Here is a 14,855-nt window from a genome sequence, read left to right as displayed (position 1 = left end):
CTGATAGTGTCACTTTAATTATTGAAATTATGGATTTCTTTGTTCCAAGATATTGCAGCTTGTCAGAAAATCAATATAGTCAGACTTAATCGGATATGTTGGCGAGTGGATGTTATCTTTTCTGTTAAGCTGAGTTTATTTTAAGCAATGCTGATATTCCTGTGTTGTCCTAAGTCAGTCTTATTTAATCACTGAAGCATTTGTTGTTTTATTTGGGATGCAGGGTGACTTTCTGGACTATTGAATGATTTTTTTTGCACCGTTTCTTTTGCATTATTGCTCCATGAATTGAAAGCACGTCCTACGTTGTAATATCATGATTGAAACTTTCCTTTTACGCTTCCTGGAGGCTGGTGAATGCTGGCATCCGTCTCTGATTTGAATTTGATCTCATACCGACTGACTCTCAGGATCAACCAATCTGGAAAAAGAAAAAACCTACCGACAACAAAAGTACTTTTTTTTTCCACACCTGCAAGTCATCCATCTGTTCCATATTGTTTTGAGGACAATTTACAACCGTATCCCAAGAGGCTGAAATGCACAGAAGGAGCTGATTTTGTCATTTTATTGACCTGTATGTATTTTTACAGTTTGTTGGCCTATTTAAAACTGAATAAAGATCTTTATTAGAATACTTAACATTTCTTTCTTTTTTTTTTTAATACCCAACGTCACTGAAAAAATTGGTGCAGGAATTCACTCAGAAATTGCTAGTTAATTTTCACAAATAATTACTAAGAAGCGACAGGTTACACATTAAATGTGAAATTTTGAAGTTGACTGAAATTGTATTTTCTTGTAAAATGTACTCCAATAATCTTTGTTTTATTTAAATGTCGAAAAATCATTAAAATCAAACTAAAGGAAGCAAATGCAGTCGGTCTTACTGACACAACTTTCTTTTGCATAACTCTTCTCAGGGGTTTGAATTAAATAAAGTAGACCAGAGAGAAAACTGAGTACAGTGTGTGACACTGAGGTGTTCTAGACATTTCTAGAGGAGACATTTAAGCTTACTGGGTTGTTTTTCTCAAAGCAAAGTCTCCTTTTGCTTGCTAATTCATCTCTTTGTTGACAGAGAATCTATCGAGATATTAAAGAGATCTCATTTGTTATTTATTTTGTTATATGACGTGTCATTTTTCAGGGAAAGTGGTCATGAGAGATTCTCATATCAGTGCACAGAAGAATATGACATTGGTTACCAGATAAGATGTTCAGCACAGCTGAAGTGTTCAGGGTCTCCAGGCATTCCAAAGTAAAGTTGGCCCGACTCTGTTGCCATGGCAACCCTCCGACTGGCATTCAGGGTTTGCCTGGAAACACTGCTCAAGGCTTATTCAGACAATCTGAGCTCGCACGCTTCACAATGAACACAGTGAGATGCAGTTACAGCGCTAATGTAGTTTATAGAGCAAAGGTTCACCGTCATCTGGCTGAGATTGTTTGGAGACAGAACTGGTGACTAACACTGTAAGAATGAAAAAGGAGGCATGTTTCTAATATTGGCACATTATGGAGAAAAATCCCTTAAAGGGATAGTCCACTCAAAAATGAAAATTGTCATTTATTCTTCCTCACGTTACAAACCTGTTTGATTTTTTTTCTTCTGTTGAACACAAAAGAAGATATTCTGAAGAATGCCATGGTGTGGGAAAAAAAATACTATGGAAGTCAATGGCTGTTTGGTTACCAACATTCTTCAAAATATCTTCTTTTGTGTTCAGCCGAATAAAAAAACTCAATAGGTTTGGAACAACATGAGGGTGAATAAATGATAACAGAATTTTCATTTTTGGGTGAACTATCCTTAATAGTGGTCAAAATCTTACTTTTTGCTGTTTAATATTGTACTTTTAGGATCTATGTTTTATGGAAAATAGGATTTTACTTGTTTTTTTTTGGGGGGGGGGAATTAGAGTTTGATGTACCATACAGTTACCAGTGTATACACTTTTTCTTATTCAGTTAATGAGATCATTTTTCATTCAAAGTCTTAAAAGTACAGTAGGATAAGCATCCTACTTCTGAATATCACAGAGAGGGTGAAATGCCACTTAATTGACTAAAAGTGGTGAATTCCACCTTAAACATTTAGTATATACTGTATCATACATTCCTTGGTGGTGGAACAAACTCCTGAACTCCACTGCGATCCTCAAAATAACACACTTAACTTTTCTTGTACAAAATACAAATTTGCACTTGTACCTCTGCATTAGCACTGTATTACTCTGGTGTTACTTATGTTATTTCCTTTGCTTGTTGCTTTAGGACATTCAGGAAAAAAAAGGACACAGACAGTAAATGACCCTTATTCTGAATTTCTTAATCCTGCTAACAGCAGGAGTGGCTTTCATGAAGTTTGGAAAAATGCCAAAGTGCAGTCCAAAGAATCCTCCACTAGTGAGATCTCAGCGATGGCTGGCCTGCTTTATCCAGGGATGCTGAACAATACAAAGCAGCCTTTTTGTAAAGAATAGGCTCGATTCAGTTTACATTTAGACAATCAATCATTCATAACATTATTACATATGCTAAAGGTCTGTATTTTAAAGGGACACCCTTGTGAAAAGCAAGTATACTTCAGCATAATTTTAAAAGGGGTGCTTGTAATGCAAACTAAATGTAATGTTTTCGAACGCTTAATTGCATATTATTTGCAAGTAAATGAAACATATTTTAGTTTACATTTATATTAAATGCAAATTCAGTTTACATTTAGACAATCAATCATTCATAACATTATTACATATGCTAAAGGTCTGTATTTTAAAGGGACACCCTTGTGAAAAGCAAGTATACTTCAGCATAATTTTAAAAGGGGTGCTTATTGTAATGCAAACTAAATGTAATGTTTTCGAACGCTTAATTGCATATTATTTGCAAGTAAATGAAACATATTATAGTTTACATTTATATTAAATGCAATTGGCTGAACGTCAGAGGCTTTTTTGACCCCTAAGTGTATCTTTATATACACTTCTCCTTTTGTGTTTCACAGAAATAAAAGGTCATACTGGAGGTTTGGGGTGACATGAGGGTGAGCATTACTTTAGAAGTTTGGGATCAGGGATTAAATTGATCAAAAGTGACAGTGAAGACATTTATAATTAACAAAAGATTACTATTTCAAATAAATGCTGGTCTTTTGAGCTTTCTATTTTCCAAAGAATCCGGAAAAAAAGTAAACCGTTTCCACCCAAATATTAAGCAGCACAACTCTTTTCAACATAAATAATAATAAGAAATGTTTCTTGAGCATCAAATCAGCATATTAGAATGATTTCTGAAGGATCATGAGCCACTGAAGACTGAGTACTGATTCTGAAAATTCAGCTTTGCATCACAATAATAATTTACATTTTAAAATGTATTACAATAGAAAACAGTTCTTTTAAATTGTAATAATATTTCACAATATTACTGTTCTTAAAGTATTTTTGATTAAATAAATACAGGTATAAATGTAGACTAGTAATATTGTACAAATTACTTAAATCATTTCACAAAAAAAAAGCCTGATTGACTTGAAATGGCTTCTTCCTCTTTATGCTATTCATCTAAATGCACTTCTACAATCAATAACATCTCCACATCTAGCGTCTGCCAGCTCAGCGCCTCTCTAAAAGTCTCTCCATTCATTTCATTTGCGCTCGGGTGACAGCAGTGAAGAGCTCATGCAGGCACACTGGCCTTGCGCTAACAGATTTGTCCTCCATTAAGACATAAAGAGCGTCTCTCTGTGCCTGATAGGGATTCTCTCAGGGAGCACAGAGCTAGCTTGTGCCTGCATACGGGTGCACAGCAGTGCCCGGGGAGAACTGGCGAAGTGCCCGCACATGCTGGAGAAAGTCCCGCAGGCCGGCAGGAAGAGGACAGCGGGGTTAGTAGGCCTAAAGTGTGTTTTAGCGTATCAAAAAATGGGGTTTTAAGGCTCTGGTGGAAAGAAAGTACTGACTTTGATTAAGGGATTGTCAGTACTACCATACTACTCCTACTATTTTCGTGGTGTTTACTAAAGCATCACTATACTATGAATTTGAAGACCTAACCGTAAGTATTTAGCTTTAGCTCGTAGCTTTAGCAGTAAGATTTTTTAAATTATGTTTTTAAAAGAAATGAATACTTTTATTCAACAAGGTCTCATTAAATTGATCAAAAGGTAATTTCTAATATTAACAAAAGATTTCTATTTCAGATTAATGCTTTTGAACTATTCATCAAAGAATCCTGAAAAAATGTAAGTTATCGGGTAACAGAAATATTAAGCAGCACAACTGTGTTCAACATTGATAAGAAGAAATGAATAGCATATCAAATCAGCATATTAGAATGATTCCTGAAAACAAAATTACATTTTAAAATCTTATAAAACAGTTATTATAATGATATTTCACAATATCACTTTTTTTACTGTATTTTTGATTAAATGAATGGAGCCTTGGTGAGCATAAGAGACTTATTTCAAAAACATGTTATAAACTTGCTGACACAAACGTTTGAATCCAACCATACAACTCTTACTATTTCTGCCATATCTTTATATGCATAAATGAGTACAGTAGTCAACATTTGAAGTGGATCAAAAAAAGTTCATCAAAGTTGTCCTAAGACAAGAACGCGTTTTAGTTTTAGGACAACTTTGATAAAAGGTTTTGATCCACTTCAAATGTTGACTAGCGTATACGCATTCTTGGCTCATTATTTAATCAGACTTCCAAAGATTCAGAGATTTTAACACGAAATTTGATGCGCAATGCAAAACAATAATTTCCCCCCTAAAATGCATACATTTTTTTTTTTAAATAGTAGGGTGTTTGTATACTGTACTGTTTATATACTGCCATGTATATATACTGCAAGTGACATATTTTATCATTAATGTTAATTAAAACCACACAGCGATTTATAGGTTCATTGCATTATTTGCAATCCCATGGAGAGCATTTGATGAGACTTAAGTAGTTTTTAATGTGATTTTTGTGATGGTTGAGGAGCACCACGGTTTATGACAATGATAAAGACTGGTGCTACCCATAAATCAATCATCCTCATTGAGAGCTTCTCTTCAAGTGGCCGTCAGTGTTAATATCTGAAACACAGTCTCATATATTCCTGTATGATTTAGTGACAGAGCATTACAGAGGTGTATTACATTACAGCGAATCAATAAGGCAACAAGCAGAGATGTGGAAGTACAGTCCAATGGAGTCGATTACAAATGAAACAATCCAAAGATAAAATGGTAAGCCAATTCCATTACAAGATATTTATTTATAGGTATGATGCTATAAAATACTGCTAGCTTGGCTTCTTGTGTGAGTGTTTTTGTGCGTGTACCTCATAAAATGGCAAGATCGATGGACCTATGCCAGGATATGGGGATGTAGGCTGTATAAAAGGCCTTTATGCTTCCTTTTCCCTGTAGAAAAGATGGCGCTGGTTTTGCTGGTGCTAGATGTAGGGATGTAACGATTCACTCAACTCACGATTCGATTCGATTCACGATTTTGATTTCACGATTCGATTCACAATTTATTTATTTTTTAACAAAATGAGATGTAAGACAAATTATAAATTCAATGTGTCCTTTTATTATTGCTTGGACAAAATGCTGCGCGTTTCTTTGTGAAATTGAAATATTTGTAGAAAACGAAGCGTTTGAGAGAGGCGGGGCATAGAGGACCTACAATAATGTACAGTATTTGAAAAATAATGTGTTTTTTGAACATTAAAGCATGTCAACATATTCTGTTACACCAAATACACAAAATAATGATCTTTAAAAAAGCATCATATGACCCCTTTAAAGCAGCACTCTGTAACTTTTGGCGCTCTAGGGGTTAATAAACAGAACTGCATACATCCCGCGGAAGAACATTCCAACCGGAGCTACTTCTCTAAGTTTATGTCTATGGCGATTCACGCTGGCATGTGCTACTCCGCAGCGGTGACGACCCGACCAGGCTACAATAGTCTAAATGTACCGTAGTGATTCGGAATAAGACAAAAACGCGGTTTGGAAGATGAATTCACGATGTACTCGCTCATTATATACATTCTGAACACAGAAAAAGTTACACAGTGCTGCTTTAATGCATTTGCAAACTTGCAAATACATCCCTAATAAAGGGATTTGTGATACATTTGAAAATATTGTGTATGGTCAGAAGAATGTTTTCATTGTCTGATGATCTCTTCCAGGTCAGTGGCCGAGTTAAACATTTCCCCCAGTCCTCTGTCATCAATGCTTGAAGACGACATCAGGAAATCAGACAGCAACATACCAGAGGGGTAACTGAACCAAAACATATTCCGTGCAGATCCCAGATCAAAAATAGACTGCATTTATATGAAAAGAAATGTAATATGACAGTGTAAATGGACAACCTTTATAAGATGTTCTTCTCCTCATTAGAGATGTTCATTCCCAGCTCAGCCTGCGACTTTTTCATCTCAGACGCATCCAGATGGCCAAACAGGAGCAGAACTTAAAAGCAACTCATTAGCTTTCAGCGATACGGCTTAATCAAACCCAGACAAAACTCGATCAACGTAAATGATCCACTACCAGAATAAAGAAACACACAACACATTTAATCAAGATGTTTCAAAACTACCAATTAGAACTCAAGTACTCAAACACTACAAACACAAATCACTTTGCAAATCAGATAATACTGTGCTCAACGAAAGGGCATATGAAGTCTAAAAGCTTGACTGATTTAAAAACCCTGAGGTGTGTTCAGTATGTCATGCTATGCTAACATTACTAAAGCATACTACTGTTTTTAGCGTGCAGTATGTATAATGTGCACAGCATACTGTTTTATGCATGCAATACCCAGATTAAAGGGATAGTTTAGGCAAAAATTTAAATATGCTGAACATTTACTCACCCTCAGGCCACCCAAGATATAGATGAGTTTGTTTCTTCAATGGAACAGATTTGGAGAAATTTAGCATTACATCACTTGCTCACCAGTGGATCCTCTGCCGTGAATGGGTGCCGTCAGAATGATCCACACCACTCCAGTCCATCAATTAAAATCTTGTGAAAAGTGAAAAGCTTTGTGTTTGTAATAATAATAAGTCTTCTCATCTGAATCAGGAGAGAAATATGCACAGATTAGCACTGCTTACAAACAAAAACAACCCAAAACAGTAAAATAATTATAAATCTAAATAAATATGTAAGTGGATTTTGATGTGAGGACAACAAGGGATGGACTTTTTCACTGGAGGAACCGTTATTATGGATGATTTTGGCCAGAAGCGACAGTTAAAGGGGTCATATGATGCTGCTAAAAAGAACATTATTTTGTGTATTTGGTGTAATGAAATGTGTTTATGCGGTTTAAGGTTAAAAAAACACGTTATTTTCCACATACTGCACATTATTGTTTCTCCTCTATGCCCCGCCTTTCTGAAACGTGTCGATTTTTACAAAGCTCATCGTTCTGAAAAAGACAGGTGTGCTGTGATTGGCCAGCTATCCAGTGCGTTGTGATTGGCCGAATACCTCAAGCGTGTGACGAAAATGTTACGTCCCTTACCATACTGTGATGATGCCCTGTCAGGCCGGAGCGATGATTCAAAAACATGAAAACCCATTATAAACGAGGCATTCGTTGCATCCAGTGGGGACATAATTATGGATTATAATGACTTATACTGTCTTTTTACGCGTTGCGTCGCGTAAACATAAAACCATGTCTGCATTTGTGATCGGAGAAATGACAAACAACAAGCCCTACTCTACACTGCCCAAAAACTTCCCTTTAAATATATAAAATATAAAAACTCTTTAAATATAAAACGGCCGGAGAGCTAGAGTAAGCAGAGGCGGCGGATTCGACGAAGGAGCGTCCAGTGGGCTTGCAGCAACCACATGTGACGACCCCGGGCTGGACTCCGCTTCGTCCACGGTGAAAGCCGATCCGGCGATCCACAGTGCAAAGTTGTAGTATTTCCTCAGCAACCAGCACGGATCAGCTCCAGGCATGACGAAGCAGATATCGTCCTCTTTTGGAAGGCCAAACAAAGTAGTTTCGCTTTCACAACGAATCACACAGTGCCTTCACGACATGGCGGCGGCAACAACAATACTACAGCGAGAATAAAAGTTACACCTTTCTTTGCGTGAACATTTGTAAAGGAAAAATTGAAATCGCATCATATGACCCCTTTAAAAGTTAAAATGTGTTGATGGATTTATTTTTAACAAACATGCAGCTTTTCGCTTCACAAGACATTAAATGGTGGTGTGGATTACTTGTGGATTATAGTGATGTTTTTATCAGCTGTTTGGACTCTCATTCTGACGGCACCCATTCACTGCAGAGGATCCATTGGTGAGCAAGTGATGTGATGCAACATTTCTCCAAATGAAGAAACAAACTCATCTACATCTTGGATCATATCATAATATACTGCAAAATATGCAGCATTATTCCATTCCCCACATATCCCAAATGACTTCACTGAAGTTTACCAGCAGTTAAACAATCTGTTTTAAATATAAAGTGCCTAATTTTAGCTGGGCAAAGCATAGCAGTACAACTAATAGTTTGAGTAAATGGGTGGTTTTGGCACATTGTTGTTGCAGGAGCATCTGTTTCTGTTTTCTTGCCATTCTGCCTAGATTAGTATTAATGTCATTGTTCTTCTTCAGGCTGTGAGCTGGAGTTTATGCTAATGTTGTTTTAGGTATCTGGAAGATTCAGTAAAGGCATGACCGCTGTCTTCTATGGTATGAGTGATGATCATTTTTACAAAACCAATTTTAGTTAAAGAAAATTATATTTTTAGCCAACAAATTGTCTTATGCTGTGCAAAATTTTGTCTTCAGCACAGTCATAGGTTATGGATATAGAAATTCTAATAGGATGTTTACACAAGGACATTTTTTCTAGAGCTGAGATAGAAGACTGTTCCCAACTGCTACTGACATGGACGAAGAGTTACTGAACAAAACTGCCATCAGCTGGATAAAAAAAGTATTTTCACATGTTCAACATTCTGCAGTGTATGGAGACATGGAGATGCATGCAGGAGACATTCTCTTCTGGCCTTTCCTATGACAAGCTCACAAATGAGCACTAGTTTTATATTCACCTGTTACCATTCGCAGAACATCTAGTCTCCGTTTGCGTGAACTGGTTTGATTGTTAATCAGACCTTATGGGAATCATTAAAAGATTTAGCTCAACCAAATTTGCATTTACAAGATGCTTCCCCATTAAAGAAAGCTCTCAGCAGACTAATTGCAACCCTGAAACTACTCAAGAGTCTTGTGTAAAGGTGGCATGGTGACAGAGGGGTTGTATTTTTAGTAGCTCTTGGGTTCTTAAGATGGAACCTGCAGATCCTTAACCATAAGGCATACCATTTCATGATGTATTCACTGTACTTACAAAAACTTGTTTTTGGACATGTATCTGACTTCCCTTATTAGGATGGATGATGGATGAGACATGGTTTTGACAATACAGATACACATCAGCCCACTTAAGTATGCCATCACGATAAATACTACATACTCTTATACTATGTATTACAATTTTTAATATTGGAATTTTTTTAATGTTAACAGTTTTCAGAATATGGTTGAGAATGTGGAACACATCTGCCAGCAGAGGGCATGATATTTTCCTTATATTGCGTGTTTGTTTGCTATGTGAGTTATACATTTTTAATACTGTTTTACTATTTAAAAAATAATAATTTTGTATGTATGTATGTATACACACACACACACACACACACACACACACACTAGACTGCTGCAATACACATCAGCCCACTTAAGTATGCCATCACGATAAATACTACATACTCTTATACTATGTATTACAATTTTTAATATTGGAATTTTTTTAATGTTAACAGTTTTCAGAATATGGTTGAGAATGTGGAACACATCTGCCAGCAGAGGGCATGATATTTTCCTTATATTTCGTGTTTGTTTGCTATGTGAGTTATACATTTTTAATACTGTTTTACTATTTAAAAAATAATAATTTTGTATGTATGTATGTATACACACACACACACACACACACACACACACTAGACTGCTGCAATGATCTCATGCTAGCAGACAAATTGGCATTTTATTCAACTCCATTGCTCTCTAATTAGTCTACAAGATTAAACCTAATCAAATCAAAGCACATTTTAACTAACATGCACTGTTATTTAATAAAGCAATAAGCCCCAAGAAGCCGTGGTTTACAGTGAATTTATAACAGCTAACTTAAGGGGCGTTGTTAGGCACGACACGAAGCGGAGTGCCTACAACCCCCTTAGCTGTTATAAATTCACTGTAAACCACAGCTTCACGGGGCTTATTGCTTTTATAAAACGGTTATTCCATATACGTAGTAAGGTTTCACAAAATAAAACAGCAACTAAAGTGTAATGATATTAATAAAAACATTATTCTTCCGCTAAACAATGTAGTTCCTCAGAAAGGGTTGTGGTTCCAACAAAGTGGTTGCCGAGCAACACACAAATGTAAACAAAGGTGTATGTTTGTAGGGTAATTTACAGCAGCTTCGAACTTGGCTCAACCAATCAGAATTAAGGACCGGAACTATCGTTTTATAATATTTAATAACACACAAAAATATATCATGCTTGAGATTTTTAATGACAAATTGCAGTATAATTTCTTGGAAGGTGGGTTACATTTTTCTCTTGTATCATTTTCCTCATGACTTTTCAATATTATATTAATGAAATCATACTACTGTTATATATTTATTTATGCATAAAATATGTATTCATAAATTTGGTTGCATTAAAAATAATTTAAAAGAAAAAAATTACGAAATATATTTATGTAGTATATTTTAAGTAATAACTCATTATGGTGGCTCATGCTTTTATGATGCGTGAGAGAGATATTTTTGTGACACTGACCTCATCTCCACCCCCTCTTCTCCTCCCCTCTCCCCCTTCTCCATCCCACCTCTAATTGCCCAATTCTCTACGCTTTCTGCCTCTTTTCTCCTTCTCTCTCTCTCTCAGACACACACACACACACACACACACGAACACCTGCGCAGGGCCAGTGAATCACGCCGACGCCGCTTCGCTCTCCAATCTCTCATCCATCCTGGCAGTCAGATCGCCTCCATTTGAATCAGGAGTGAGACTCTCCGCGGTGGAAAGAGGATTCATTGCCATCATCTGCAGCACGAGATTGCGTTTCGATTAATATTTCACAAGTCCCTTCTCGCTCAGTGTGGATTGGCTGGCTCTCTTTTGTTTCCTGGAGGTGAAATGATGCTGAAGTGATGCTGCGTCGTTGTTCCCACCCGCTGTAGACCATCATCATCATCATCATCATGAGTACGAGTCTGATCGAAGAGCCCAACATGAGAGATTTGGACTAACAAACCCGAAGGGCTGTTGAAGATCTCAAGTGTTTAAAACCCTCAAGTTAACGTGCTGGAGAACGCCATAGTGGCAGGTAGGCTTAGTTGTACGCTTCTACACTGGTTGATGTTTATTTGCTGATCAAGACATGTTATTAGTTAAACATCAGCAAATGTGCGTGCATTATATGCTTATTTCACGTTTTGGTTCTTGCTTTATGTGATTGCATGATTGCTCGCAAGTAGCCTATTTTAAATATTGATTGGAACTGAAAAATTAAATGTAGGCTAACAAAAGGAAGAACAACAACAATACATAAAAAGGAAACTTTTTAATAATTAATTGCATAAAATTGTTATTATTCAAAAATAACAAAACATGTTAAAAATATTTTAAGCTTAAAAGTGTATATATATATATATATATATATATATATATATATAACTACATGCTACATTTATTAAGAGTGAGGGATTGAAAACTATTTAATTACAATAAAAAAAAATTTGCTATAATAATGATCCCAAAACAGTGTTTTCATGGTGTAAATATTGTTTTTATTTTTATTTTTTTTTTAAATGTTCAATATGCAGTAGTACTAATTGTTATACACAAGTAGTATTGTCTGATGGTCTTTAAAAGCATTCAGTTTAAAAAAAAACTTGTGTTCTTCCACTAGTTTATATTCCAGTAAGGCTGTAATATTCATATAAACAGCAGGCAATGATCCTGTGGTCTCCCAAACAAACATAGGCCACTGGTTGTGTGTGTGTGAACATGTATGTGTGTAATTGCAGCTTTATGTTGCATCTGACACTCTTTTCTCCCAAAAGACCAAAATTAGAAAACATGACAATCCCACTTTCCATCAGGACTGTGAACAAACCACCCACTCAAACAGACCGAAAAACAGAGACAAACACAAATACATGAATACACACACACTTTTTCCTTATTTTATTTTCAAATTTTACTTTATTAAACTATGTATGCAGTGTTAATTATGTAGGCCTAGCATGATATTTATCAAACAATAGGCTACTATTTTACTGTTTATTGTGCGCTATACACACACAGCAGGTTTGTCCACAATGCAGGTCATTTTTCATCTGTGCTACTTGCTCCATTCAGTCTAATTCAAGTAGGATTGATTTCTTTGTGTGAGGTGTGTGTGTGTGTGTGTGTGCCCTAGCTGAGCCCTGCAAATCCTGAAATATGGCAGTCCGAGATATCCAGTCTCTTTTGACAATCCTCTATTCCGGCAGATACACAGATCCACTCAATCCATGAAAATTCACGAGTATAAATGTGGCCTAGACCAAGAAGGCAGATCATGATCAATCTTCGAGTAGGCGTGATTACTACTGCCAGACTATCAGAGCTATATATAGAATCTCGCTGGACTTCGCACCCAAAAAACCCTGTGTAAACACAGCATACAGGATCAGACTCAGTCAGACAGATGTTATCATTACTGTAGATACGATGCAGCAGTGAAGTATGCCATTATAGATGAATCAATAGTGATGTGATATGTGATTCTAGAAACAGAATGTTTGATATCTGTACAATGAAAACAAGAAGGCGTTTTTTAACGCAGGCCATGTCACTGTTTTCATGCTATGATGACATGAGGAACTGTGACTGGCTTTGTTTATCTTTCTGAGCGGATAGAGGTTTGCGTTCTGTGCGTATTGTGTTGTTTATAAAGGAACGTTCTGGCTTGAATGTGAGTTAAAGCTGATTGTGTGATTTCTAAGGCAGTAGCATTGTGAAAAATAACTGTTTTCAGACAGGTTTCCTGAACACAAGCAGATACTCATGGCCCTGGTTGAGACAGTTAGGATGCTTAAACTTAGGGTGACCATACGTGCCATTTTCCCAGGACGCGTCCTGGCCAGGATTTCTATTTTTACCTCGAGAGCATTTTGAAAGCATAAGGAACCGTCTATATGGTATTTTGATGTCATACACCGATTGGTCTGCACACGCAAACAAAGCCAAAACCTAGATATTTTAGGCAATATAGAAATCCTGGCCAGGGCGCGTCCTGGGAAAATGGCACGTATGGTCACCCTAATTAAAATAAATACTCAATGTAGTGATCCAGAAATAACTGTATTTTCTGCACATAGCCTTAGCAGTGTGAACACACAAAATGCACTGTTAATGCATGCAGTGTGAAACTAGCCTTATGGTGTTTTCAAATTGCGTTAATGACCCAGTCTCCTGATAAACCAACTGATAGCAGTAACTCAGGATCGATTACCATGACAGAAAGTTGTGGAAATTAGAGGGACAAACCAGGACACCATGAAGTGGAAAATATTAGATATTTTTTCGTTTTTTCTCATGCGGCAAGGTATTTATAATATATACGTGTATATATATATATACACACACACACACACACATATTAGGCTATATATATTGTTTATTAACATTTATTAAGATTGAAAATTATTTAATAATGATCCCAAAGCAGTGTTTTTATGATGCATGCATTTTTTTTTTTTTTTAATTAAGTAAAAAGTTAAAGATGTTTAATATGCTGTGTACTAATTGTTATACACAAGTAGTATTAGTATCTAGTATCTGATGGTGTGTGTGTGTGAGAACATATATGTGTGTAATTGCAGCTTGGTGTCACATCTGACACTCTTTTCTCCCAAAAGACCAAAATTAGAAAACATGACAATCCCACTTTCCATCAGGACTGTGAACAAACCACCCACTCAAACAGACCGAAAAACAGAGACAAACACAAATACATGAATACACACACACTTTTTCCTTATTTTATTTTCAAATTTTACTTTATTAAACTATGTATGCAGTGTTAATTATGTAGGCCTAGCATGATATTTATCAAACAATAGGCTACTATTTTACTGTTTATTGTGCGCTATACACACACAGCAGGTTTGTCCACAATGCAGGTCATTTTTCATCTGTGCTACTTGCTCCATTCAGTCTAATTCAAGTAGGATTGATTTCTTTGTGTGAGGTGTGTGTGTGTGTGTGTGTGCCCTAGCTGAGCCCTGCAAATCCTGAAATATGGCAGTCCGAGATATCCAGTCTCTTTTGACAATCCTCTATTCCGGCAGATACACAGATCCACTCAATCCATGAAAATTCACGAGTATAAATGTGGCCTAGACCAAGAAGGCAGATCATGATCAATCTTCGAGTAGGCGTGATTACTACTGCCAGACTATCAGAGCTATATATAGAATCTCGCTGGACTTCGCACCCAAAAAACCCTGTGTAAACACAGCATACAGGATCAGACTCAGTCAGACAGATGTTATCATTACTGTAGATACGATGCAGCAGTGAAGTATGCCATTATAGATGAATCAATAGTGATGTGATATGTGATTCTAGACACAGAATGTTTGATATCTGTACAATGAAAACAAGAAGGCGTTTTTTAACTCAGGCCATGTCACTGCTTTCATGCT

This window comes from Sinocyclocheilus anshuiensis, unplaced genomic scaffold (genome assembly GCF_001515605.1).
Source record: "Sinocyclocheilus anshuiensis isolate Anshui unplaced genomic scaffold, SAMN03320099.WGS_v1.1 scaffold4580, whole genome shotgun sequence".
Lineage (NCBI taxonomy): Eukaryota > Metazoa > Chordata > Actinopteri > Cypriniformes > Cyprinidae > Sinocyclocheilus > Sinocyclocheilus anshuiensis.
This window is presented reverse-complemented; position numbering follows the sequence as displayed.